Genomic DNA, 14,295 nt, shown 5'->3' with positions numbered 1-14,295 from the left:
TTTTTAAAAGTGAAAAATAAGTTACTTCTAGTTGTTAGGCTAGTAACAATACGCATAATTTAAACAAGATGTTTGTTATATCTCGGTATTTTTTAAATAAATAAATATGTACGTTAAAAAAATTATCATTTAAAAACTATTTGGAACTTAATACAATATGTAGGAACCTACCCAATCATGGAGTGAAATAGTGAATCTATCACTATAATAAAGTAAAAAACGTGCTACTGTAATTAAATTATCTATCGTTTTCTGATTAAAAAAAAATCAATTTTTGGTGGCGCTTAAATGCTAAATAGAGTATGAGTAGGCATCCCAGACGCCATATAGTTGTTTCCGTAGACAGTCGTAAACCGTTCGAACGAATTTTGCACTAATTTTCATTCAAATTTATCAAATATTACATTAATGCATTATGATGTATATAGCCAATATAGGACAAAATTACAACTACTCATGCCGTTTACTATAGCCTCCACGGGTACTCCACCACTCGTCCGTTTCAATGTATTAATATTATTTTGCAACACGACGCTCACCTGCGCCCGTCCTACATAATAATAATAATATATTAATAATAACAATAATTATTATTATTCCGTAGACAGCGACAACTAGACCCAGGAGACCGCGCGCGGACTTCGTTGTTATAATAAACTTTGACCGACTCGTATTACACTATTGTTACATTGTTACAATATACTATACCGTATTTTATCAAAACGATTTATGACTCAATAGGTATTCATGTCGTTGCTTTTGGTGGAAAAAATTAGCTATACATACCTACGCATTATTCGATTTTCAATGGCACGTCGGTCTCTCCGGATCCGCAATATAATACAATTTTAGTAAATATAATAATATTAATGTAAAAAAGTGTTAATGTCTTTCTTGAACTGACTAAATTTTTGGCCTAATGAACATATTTTATTAACTTATAAAATATAGATACACTAACAATATTATAAAATATTTAACCAGTCAAATGCCCCACTTTTTACATTATGTCATTTGTCATTACTATAATGTGAACTGTCTGTATTATGTAGATGGTAAATATAGGTAATATATTTTATAAGGAAAAACTATAAAATAATGTAGATATTTTACACAAATTATCAATAGGTCATACGAGGATGTCACACCAGTAATATTATGTCACCTCCATCTTAAAATGACATACTTACAACATAACAAATTTGTGTTCAGGAAAAGCCCCTTTTTGTATTGTTATTTTAAAATTGAAAAGTAAAAATATCTCGTAGTGTATTATATTGATATTTTTAAAGTAAGTTGTAAACTTATAACTATTGGTATGTCGTATCGGTATTGTATGTTAAATATTACAATTTTAAAAATGTTCGTAACTTGGTTTAAAATTAAGATATCAATAAAAGTTTACGATAATCATGATAATATATATGTATCGCTTTTAAATTTTATATTTTGATTTACCCTTTTATTAAAACTAATGATGATATTGCAGATGGATTCTGCTTAACACAAATTTGATATATTGTTTAAGCACAAATTATAGGTATGAATATAAGCTGGAAAAGTGTAGGCTCTACTCTTATATTATTATACTCTGTATACGTACAAATTTACAATAGTTAATTATAAGTACTTGGGTATTCTAACAATTTTTCTCATTTCATAGTAACAAAATATTATTTTTACTGGTAACATAATTACTATTCTCGTATGAATATCAAATATTAACAAATATAATTTGCTCAAAATTGATCAATTTATTTATTTCTAGTATTCATTTTTTTTAATTGTTTCAAAAAATAAAAGGTAGGTATACTACTTTTACATTGTATGTCCCAGACATACAATTCACTATATATTTAGTATATAGGTATTTAGGTACCAGGTAAAACCAAAAATAATGTAGCGTATGTGGCATAAATGCATACCTAATAGGTATAAGAGTAATAATTATTCTAGTACAATATTATTTTAATTATTTTCAAAAATAGTAGGTAGGTACTAATTTTAAAAATTCAATTGCATACATTTTTTTTTTTTTAATATGTGTCATTATGTTAGATTTTTTATGGATACCATTTTACAGTAGGTATACTGCATTTAAATATTTGTATTAAATGCTTAGATACTAACTATAGATGATATATTTGAGACATGCAATACACTATATAAATATATGTACTTACATAGGTACAAGATAAAGAAAATTATAATATAGCACATGGCATAATATAATAAAATAGCTATGGTGAATTTGTGAATTTTTATCTGTTTATCTACAATTTGTATAGGTATCTGCCGGTAGGCTTTAATATTACAGATTGATTTTATAATATAGCAGCCGTTTCTATTAAAAATTCATTGGAATATTGTAATAAGCAGTAAATTGTATGTATTTAATTTCTCACAATTTTGAAAATATTTACTTTTTTTAAAATATTTTCTCAATTCTACAACATAATTTATTAGTTGCACCTATGGATTTACGAATATTTAATATGGTGATAATAAAAAGCTCAAGTTCCCGTGATGAACGATTGAATCAGACATTCTCTACGTTAACAGAGAATTTTTTTAAAACGCTCGGTCAATATTGAAAATGTTTAAATTATTATTTTTACTGCTTAAAAATGATGGGCATTGTACAAAATATTCAGGCAATGTGTACCTACATAGAATGGCCAGACTTTCTACTTAGTCTTTGTCCGTTACATAAATAATATATAACGCTGCTATGTATTTATGCGTGGTGATGTTATTCTAAATGTATTCAAAAACATTAATACCTATACCTAGGTCCCTACATTTGAATAAAAAAAAAACTGTTTTGAATCATAATTTGTCCGAAACTATTGATCGTATTGAAATAATATTTACAACACACGAATTACATTCTAAAATAAAGCAAATGTTTTGTATTAGAGGCAATAGACTCCGTCTCCGTCATACCTGCCGTACAGTTTAATAATATTATGTTACGTAACTACAAAATGTTGTCGAACTTTAAAACGACACGCATCAGTGGAAAAAAAATAGAAAACGGTGGGGAGAATGAGAAAAAATATGTGTAACTTAAATTTGACTAGACGCACTTACACGCAATTTCCTATTTAGTTACCTAAATATTTCGACCACCGAGAACTGAGTATATATCCTTTGCTACCAAAAACTAAACAATTAATAATCAAAGTATTTTTACTGTCCCAAACTGCCCAAAAAGGTGATGCGTAAAAAACCTACGTGCAAAAAACCCAGATAGATCAATACCACTCAAAATCTAAAATGGGTAAATTTTCGTCAACGTAACGACTTTGCTATTAATTCAATACCATTGTAGAGCTATTGATTGAGAAATAATGAAACATTGGTAATATTTTGTTCTAATGCAATTTTAGGAAACTTGAATTATGACATCCATTAACATTGATTATAAGAAATTGTGTAGGCGTGTAGCATTGATGTAAAGATTGAACGCAATGTATTTAATGTAATATGGTGTTGGCTTTGAATAATTGTGTTGACAATTTTAAATACTATTTTACATTAATGTAACATGGAATAATGCGTAAAAAAAATTGATATTTTTTATGGTTTTTAAGACAATTGAACACTAATAATATTTTTTCTTTATTTTAAAGAAAAATGGATTTATTAAAATTTGATGATACATTTTTATTGTTAAAATAAAGAAAATATATTTTAATTAATTAATATGAAGAAAAGGAATTCGTCAGTAAATTTTTTAAAACAATAAAATAGTAAATCAATAGAATGAAATCATAGAAATTAAAGCTGTATTTTTCTGAGTGCGATGACCTTGATTGCAGTGCACGGAGTAGGTAAACGATAAAACAATACGGATTCACGAGTATAAGCTCACAATATAGCAGGCTATTAACGTAGTACCTATTATACATTTAAAAATCGAAAGTATCTAGTTGAATGTGTGGGACTCCGTGAAACAAAATAAAATATTGTTAACACAATTACAAAAGGTATTGTAATAACAACACTTCGTACCTACCATTTCTTTTAGTAACAAGATATTTAATTTTACAGCGGGCGATGGCGTCTTTTAAGTTTTTTTATTGATGGAGACAAAATTATTTCTGGACACTTTAATTAAATTTATTACCAACTTGATACACTCGATATACAGATATATATATGTATAACAGTTAAAGTTTATATGCTTGTTGTTGTAGCCATTAGGTGATAAGATTTAAAATGTATAAGCTATTAGGAATACTATTTTGGACCCTTATATTAATAATTGTTCTTTATAATATTATTGTTTATTTATTCGTATGGCTTTTAATGAATCAACGATAATACAATTATCATAACGACGTAAAGTAATATAAATAGTATACATAATGAAATCAACTAATGGTAATCATCAGATTTTCAATAATAATAATAATAATAATAATTAAACTAGAAATAATAAATACAAAATTCTTAAAAATATAAAATCAGTAGTTTCAACTAATGATATAGGTAACAATTAATTTATACGTCTTGATCCATTCCATTACCTTAGGTGTTATTTCATGAATCTCTTCATCCTTCGCGATACCTTGACTAAATTTCCCTTCCTGGCATTCCATGATAATTATCTTATGTTGTTTAATGGGTTGTTCTTCGTCACCATAATAGTCGCATATGCTGGTCTATCTTTAGAATAACTGAATAAATATTATAAGTCTCCATTTATGTATCATGTATTCACAGCGTTCATCGCCTGTTGGTAGCTTATTAAATAAGTTAACTTTTTAACTTAACTTTAACTTTTTAACGCCCAGCCTTGATAATAACACGATAATATAATTTTACAATCAAAAGAATGGGTACTCTTAGAATTTTAACGTTTTATTCGGATACACGATTTAGGAACATTTTATACGATCCCTATTTAAAGGTTTAAATGTTATCCATAATAATAACTTAGAAAACAGTGTTTTCGATTGGAATAAGGTGGCACTGAAGTCAAGCACCTTCGCCGGTTTAAATTCGGTACCGACCGTCCCACAGTGGTCTGAAACGTCATTTTACCCACCGAAAAAAGGGGGGGGGGCCTCTTAGGTTATGGGTTCGGCGCCGTTGCCGGTACTTATGTAGTTACCTACATTTATATGTTAATATCTTATCACGTTTATACTTTTAAGTAATATAATAAAATGGTACCTATAGATTGGCTGACAAATTATTATCCACGTAGCAAATGTCAAAAAATTCGTGATAAACCTAAGCCCATATTTTTTTTATATAAATATTATTTGTGCGAGATCGTTTACTAATGTAAAAACAAAATAATGTTAGTTTTTGAATAGCTGAGAACTTGTTCTATAATTTTTGTTTGTTAATTTGGTCTCAAGTGGTATATGAAAATGTCCAAACTGTGTTCCTATAGGTCGTACGTGGATAAAAGTATGTTGAGAACCACTGATTTAGAAGTTAGAAGGTTGTAATTTTATATCAGTATTCCCTAGAATGTGTAGATAATGATTTTATTAAAAAAAAAAACACTAATTTAAATTTAAGATGTATAGTTTGGGCCACTGTGCGTCCCCTAGACTTCAGTGCAAATGTCAACGGCTACCCACTGCCGTTGTGTGCCTACCTACTCGTCTCTACTAACATTATAGTCTTATAGTATTTCAACTGTTGTGAAATAAACCTAACTGTTATTTACAAGAAATAATTATAGGTTATATATATTTATCATATTATTATATCTATATATTAATATATATACTATTATAATATGCGTCTAGTCAGTATATTATACATTAAAATATGCAATGGTGGAGCTTGTAAATTTGCATTGTTTGAGAGGGGAGGACTGACTACACTTCTTGAACAAAAGAAAAATCGTAGACCGTTACAGTAACCGGGTGTTGAACACTTGGACTTCACTTGTCGTCTTGATTAGTTCTCTATTCGTTGTAGGACAGGGTTTTAAATGTTTTAATGATGTATTATTATTTATTAGTTATTAGTTATTACAAATCATTGTTATCGTAAAACGATTAAGGAATTCAATCGCGTTTGCTGCGATTTTTCGTACCTAATAGAATATTTCTTTTTTGGAGTTTTTTTGGTAAACTGTTTCCTTCTTTTAGGATTTTTTCAAAGTACCATCCGAGACTCGATTGATAACCAACAGATAGAGCTTTTAGAAACATTTGAAGCATTTTCATTTATATTGTTTAGATACTGAAGCTTACTGAATAACACGGATTCTAAAAAAACTCTAAAGACTTGTTATTATAAGAAATAAGAGTAATATACATTAACAGACATCAGAGCATTCATTTGAGGTAAAATGTAGAAATAATAATATATAATGTGGATATTTTTTTTTACGTATTTAAAATTTAAAATTGCAATTATAAATTCTTATAGTTTTTAGGAGTAGGTATTAAAACACTTTTAAGATACAAAACAAACAAAAAAAAAATAATTTACAATACACATTATTATTATTTTTTAAATTATTTAATATTGTTTCATTTTACTAACATAATTTGTTTAAAATGTTTATAACCTATACATTATAAGTAATAATTACCAAATGTTTTTACAATATTATAAATTTACAGTAAATACAATTCAACATAAAGAAATATCTTTTTTATAAGTTGACTAGTTGGTCTTATAGGAAAATGTGGTAAACCCTAAGCATGATTTTAGCCTAGGTTTAGATGCTATAAAATAAAATAAAAATTATGAGATACAAATTTATCATATTCAATACCAACAATAGGAACAATTTAAACTACAATGTAAATAGGAACATATAATTTAGTATAATATTAATGGCCAATGTATTAACTAGGTACATATACAATACAATATAATGTATAATATTACAAATAAAATAAGCAATTATTTGCAGTACCTATAGATATCTAAATTATAGTTCTTGTTTGTTTTTTGAAAATATAGTAGTCACTTATTAAATACTATTAAATATTAATTAAAAGTTAATTATGCGTATTATATGTAGGTAGATATATTATTAATGTTTATACATTGTTAATTCGTTATATAAATCTTAAAATATTTGAAAATTGTATGAATACCTAACATAATACTTACATGATACAAATAACTATATTCAATATCCATAGTTGTCTAGTATACCCACACAGAATAAAAATATTTTATAATTATGGTAAAAACATTTTCAGTAAAATAATATAATTGTCGAAATATTTTTTTGATTATTTTAAAAAAGTTGCGTAAATAATTAGGAAATATTTTAACAATATTGCAAATCAATATTTTCAAAAGATGAATTAGTTGCCCAAGAAATATAAGTAAAATATTTTTAAATTATTTATATTTCTTTTTAAAAATGATCACAAAATATATAATGATATTTATTGTTTCTTTATATACCTAATTCCTAAAATAAAATATTAATACATATATTATACAGCTTTATGAATTTATGATATTATAGTCATTGTTCAATTATTATGGTATATCTAACTTATTCGAAATACAGTCTAATTTCGAATCGACACAAATGCTATATAACATAAAGAATGCACTATATCAGCGGTTCCTAAACTATTTTCCGGAGGTGCCCTTTTTTGAACCAAATTCAGCCACGGTGCCCTGCTATGAATACCACGAGAAACATAAATATTAAATAAACACTATTATTATAATTTTCATTGATAATCAATTTTTATAATTGTATATTGAACATAATACAATATAATATAAGCATTCTAAGCATACTCAGCTAATCCAAAATTAATATATTTTTATACTTATAAGAAATAATGAAAAATAGTTTTAAAAGAGAAAAATTATTTTAAACATGAATATTGTAACATTGTAACTAATAAGATGTAAATGGCTGCCAATATTTTCAATGTTTGGATATGTCAGGTTGTATCATTGGCAACTGGAGTCGGAGGTATGCATGGTTCTGCGTTTTGAGACGGTTGCGGTAGTTAGTTGCAGTGTAAGCCGAAAATCGTGACTCGTATTTTTGTAAGATTGAATTTGAAATTAACAAAAAATAATTTTAAACAATTGTAAATCATTTCTTATGAGCCCATGGATAGTGCTCGTGGTGCCCTTAGAGTACCGTGGTGCACAGTTTGGGAACCACTGCACTATACTATTTTATAAAACTTTTACAAACCAACCTCAAAAAAAAAAATAAAAATAATGCTTTAAAAACTAAAATGCTGTATTGATTTATGTGTTTTTGCGTATCTCATTAATTAATTCCTAGTCTTAAAAACTTTAGGCACATCGCAATTTAATGTATTCAGTGCCGGATTTATAGCTATTTGGAGGCCCATATTCTTTAATAAAGGCCATTTTTTTCTATTTTTTTCTATTAGTTGCTTAGCAACTATATAATATGTATACATTCGTGGAGCGTTAACATATTATATGTTAAAAAAAGTATTCTATAATTTTTAAGAAGTTTTTTCCCAACCCTCTAGTCAGTCCCTCGGTAATCATCACGCACTCTTTCTGACAACCCACCAAGCCGTGCCGCCTCAATAATAGACGTCGGTGCCGTGACAGCCAAAAATAGTGATTAAATAATCAAATTTTGTTCTGAAGGGTTCCATCACTGGATGTTTTCCCTCCTCATGTGTTCTATGTATGAATGTTTAATATTATTATTTATTATTATGTATACGTATTAGTCATCTCATTTTATTATTGTGTTAAAAAAAACACTAAGTACATTTTTCTTTTTTAAAAAAGAATAAAAATATTATTCCGTGTTTAAAACTGATATGGTGGCAATCAAAAATAAAATAATAATAATTTAAAAAAATGAATGACAATTCTAATTTATGAGTATTGACTCAATATAAGAAGAATTGTATGTAAAACAGTCGGGAGGGTGATTTCCTCTAGTATTCATAATAGTAAAAATGTCTTTATACTTATTAATTTACGTATGATAAAAATAAATATTTAGTACTATTAAAAAAGTGCAGATGAGTATTTTATGTTTATACTTAAATATAAACGGTAGAAAAATTTTGTAAAAAAATAAAAAAATGTACTGTTTTATATTCTTTTCTCTATCTTTAGACTACTAAGCCTGTTAAAACTAAAATAATATTCTGGTGGTGAAAGCCAATAAATAACAACAAATTTGTACAGGTAAACGTCGATGCTCAAATAAATACAATACAATATAATTATATAGAGATATATAGAGACTATAAAAATTAAAAACTAAAAATACAACTGAAACTGACGACGAAAATAAATATAATCGATGCTAAATCCATCCATTCGTAGAAAAAAATTTAATGATTTTTCATCATTCGATTTATAAGTGATTGTTAAGTAAAAATCATTTTTTGTAAACTTAAATATACGATTTATTAATAGTGAAGGAAAACATAATTATACGGAGTCCCTACGGGATCAGGGCGGGACTCTATTTGAGGACTTGAGTTTGTACTTGGAAAAGTTGCTAAATAGTAACATAATAAATAATAATATATGATTAATTATTAGTACATGTGAATCTGATCTGATAAGTAACTATTATTATTACGCGGACGAGGACGAATAGTATTCGATATTAATTCACACTTCTGTTCAAAAAACGATGTGCATTAAAATATAGTTATTCAGTAATAAATTCATAAACCTTCCAACCTACCAATTTTTACTTGAAAATATAAAATAAAATAAATTTGTGATGAAAAAACTTATAAATTGTACAAAAACCATATATTATATTAGCTACAATTATAATAATACGATGACAAAATTATCGTTTTTGAGGCGTTATGTATAGGCAAATTTAATAACATTTTTAGTAAAATGAAAATTCATGAATATAATTTTTAGGGTAATATTATAAGAATATTATTGTAGATTCAACTCACTATAAACTTAAACATAATTTATATTGTGAAATAAGTTTTTAATTGGATAAATAGTTGATATTTCAATCACTCATATTCATATTAACTTGTATTAAAATATTTTAATAATACGGTACTACTGCAAGCGTATAATATTATCCATTTACTATTATCTACATCCGATTTATTACAATGTTTAATGTTATGTTAGTATGTTACGATCGTGTTAGTGTAAGTGTAAGAAAACAAATGTTGGTGCGATGTGTCCTCTTATACTCGAAAGAAGACTATACGGTTTACCACCCCACCTATATTGTCTTTGTTTATCCTACGGGTATTCATTGATTTTATAAATGCTATATTGGTAGAAAACTTGAGTTCGTTATTCTGAAAATTCATATCCTTAAAATTTGACAAAATATGCTTCTATGAAAACGAAAAAAAAAATATGTGACATCTGAACCGTCGAATCGTTCGATATATAATATCGTAATGTCAGTATTATTTTGAAAAAAAATCTCCATTACTAGGTACCATAACAATTATTAAATTTCATGTAATAAAAATTAAACCCTGTATGCTCTTGTTTATTGAAAAAAATATTAGACAACCAAAACGTTGTTCAGTTAAAATTGTATACTCGTTGGTATTTTTTGTAGAATACGTAAATAGGTATTTATACATTGACTGGAATATTTATAAGTTATGTTATGCGCTGCAGAATGAACAAAACGAGTAAATGAGGGTGTAGCACACATTTACTATATGGTTTCATTCATGCATTTTTTTTATAGTTTTCACTAGGCCTCGACATTTTTACGTATATGATTCAATTATTTATAAATTATAAGTAATTTTTAAAATATTTTGATTAATTTTTAGCTGTTTCCTATTTACACCGTATCACTAATAGTAAAATAAATTACTATAATAGTAATATAAAATGAATAATACTATAATATAAACTTAATTATATAGGCTGACAGACCACAGACCGTCTTCGTTTAGAATTGTTTTTCGTATGCAATTATTAATCATCGATTCCAAATTTAATAAATTCATTACATTGACTTAATATACCCAATGACGAGGCACACTCCACTCAAACTACTACACATACCAGAGCGGTTACCAACTTTCCCAATTTTTTTTATGATTAGATCACAAATGCATTTATTTTTTTCATTATTTGAAAAATCATTTACCAAGATAAAAAAAAAAGTTTTTTTAAATAATATATACAGTTATTACTTATTATACAGTTTCAGTGGTTAGTGCTTGATATACAATTTTTTTCTTATTGATTGTGCGTCTCTGATCTTATACATTACTTAACACTAAAAAAAATGCGTGTGTTTTTTTTATTCACTAAGCTAGTTCTATATTATAATTAATTTATTCATTGCATTCCATACGCTACAGTGTCTATAGTACCTATATTGGAATACCAGTTAATGCATACATTTCAACATTTAAATCAAGTAAGTGTATTTTACTTTATTTTTGCACTTCAATAAAACCCAATATACCAATATTCAATATGTAAATTATATTATAACATATCATATATATATATTATAATTTATAGGATTCGTATATTTTTAATTCAATCAAAATTTCAAAATTATAGTCGGTACTGATTTTAATTAATTTTTCAATTATTTAATTAAAACACTAACCGAAATTACAATGATTTTTATCGTTCGAATATTTTGACGATGGCGTTCGACGATACTGCCCGCTGACTTGCGACCGCGTTATACGATTTACTTTTAGTTGATAGTTTGTTACTAATACTTTATACCAGGCTAGAAGGGGCCTTGGAAAACTATCCACACTGTATAGAAATAAAGTTCAGATTATATATATATATATATATATATATATATATATACAGTCCATTGATTTTCAACCCTTTTGAACCGCGTTACCCTTGTGTGTTTACTATATTTTTCTAAAACGGTATTGGAATCTGTGTAGACTGTATAGTGTACTATAAAAATTGTATTCTCTGTTTGTATAATAGATATATTCCCGTTAAAGGTCCTTTATCATTAATTATTATTATTATTTATAATCTATTTCTAAAATGTTGTTAGTTTTTTGTGTAGGCGTACTATCATTTCTACAATAATCTTTAGATTTTCTTTTTATTATTTTATCTAGTATACATAATACATTTAGTTCAAGGAGTGCTAAGTCGCTTAGCTGAACTGTATCTGTGCCTATACACTTAAAAGGTAACTTGGTTTCTACAGTTTCAAAACTAATAAATAAATAACCATGTGTTTATAATATATATAATTATTATTTTGTTTCAGGAATAAATTGCTTTAATATTTTCTTAATAATATTATTTTGTGGTACTTGTAGTAAGTATATAAATTTACTCAATATAAAACATATTTCTGACAACATTTTGACACAATACGACATCTGTTGTGTTGTTAATTAAAATAAATGAAAAATATTTTTATAGCATAAGATTTTTAATTTTCCTGAAATAGTAAAATGTAGTAAGGATCTATAATATAATATTTTGTCGTAATATCTGCACATTTTATTACCTGGTAATAATTACGCCATAATGTATGGGAGTATAGAAAACTACGAAATATATAAGAAAATACTTGAAAAAATTAATAAATTAACAAGATTTGCTTATAGAAAAGTTATAGGATTTGCCATTCGGATAAGCTGGGATAAGCATTCGAGCCTAGTTATAAATAGTTCAAATTAATATAACACTTACTATAATATACAAAAATATATAATATTTAATACCTTATAATATAGGAAGTGTCACTACTAGGTGGCTTCTTTCATCAATCCAAGTTATGTTAATGTAATATTTTAGCCTATATTCTTATTGTGCCCCCAGGGTACCAAATTGTATATTTCATTAAAATAAAAAAAAAATAGCTTATAATAATGTACGACTTAAATCTTGTGTGAAATATATATTTTCACTATCAAAACATATTATTTATTCTTCTATTGGTATATAACTATATATATCAATAGTATTAGGCATTAGATAAGCCATTAGGTAAAATAACAAAATACAAATCCAGACTTTACTTTACTAGGTACCTATCCGTTGTTATTATTTTAACAACTAAGATAAGAAAAATAAATATAATATAATTAAAAAACATAAAGAAATGTAAACCTGGTAAAAAATGAAAAAAAAAATTGTCATTGAGCCGGTCGTTACTCATCCGCAACCTATAAGGCTTATTTATAATGTAACAATAATAAAATTATTGCTCTAGATTTACTAAGATGTAAATTCTTTGCCACAAACGAGCATTTAAAAGTTAAAACAATACAATTATTGTAATATGTTGTGCAATTTATTGTTGAAAAAGAAAAAGGAAATTCGTAATTATAAAATAAATTAATAATTTTGAATTTACTGTAGGCCACGAAATAGTGTGATTTGTTAAAAGTCACACGTGATTTTAAAATGCATTATTTTAGCAATTGATCATTATTTTTGAATTTACGGTTAGGTATTCCCTGAATCAATAATCAAACAATCGCATTCCTTTGCACATGTTTCATAAATATTTAGTATTTTTGAATAACAGTTGTGCACTGACCTATAATTACCATCACGCTGAATTATAATTGTGTATATACAGTAAAACCTCCCCTAACGGACACTTCTAAATAGTGTTTTATTAACTACTTTTTTTCTATAAAACGAACCTTTTAAATAGTGGATACTCTGAATAGTGGACACAATTTCAGCGACCAAGAGTGTCCGGTATTTAGATACTTTACTGTAAAATAAATAATGAATATATGAATAAATAATTTTCAAAACGTATTGTTGTATTTAGGGAGATATATGCAAGGGGACAATTCCGGTATGGTTCATAATATACCTACGTGTTGCTTCTTCTCTATAAAAATACATTTACAGAATAATGACTGTCTTAAAATTGAGAAAATCATTAAATATTACTAAATGTAGGTACTTTATTTCAAAGTAACATCATGCACGTTTTGTTCTGAAGATTTGCCCAAATGATAGCTTAAATAAAAATCTATAGTAAATTTATAGTATCTACATAGAAAAAGTGATATAATGCATGAATAATTTATGCACTGACAAGATATAAATACTAATAGATATTTAAGTGGTAGCTTCAAATAATCATAATTGCCACGAATTTCGTTTCGGTCGCTTCGGTGTTAGTCGTTACTCGTTAAAGTTACATAATAATTAATTATTATACATTTGACAATAATAATGATTAATCAATGGAATCAGAAAACGATTCTCGGTGCGGATTTCGGCTTACTTTATTGCAATGTAAGTTATAGGTAAGTACACCTAGTGATAATAATAGGAAATCTTAAACACTGTTTGAGACTTATTTTGTACATAATACTAGAAGAGTATAGCTTGGAC

This window comes from Metopolophium dirhodum, chromosome 1 (assembly GCF_019925205.1).
Source record: "Metopolophium dirhodum isolate CAU chromosome 1, ASM1992520v1, whole genome shotgun sequence".
NCBI lineage: Eukaryota > Metazoa > Arthropoda > Insecta > Hemiptera > Aphididae > Metopolophium > Metopolophium dirhodum.
Note: the sequence above shows the minus strand (reverse complement) of the source record.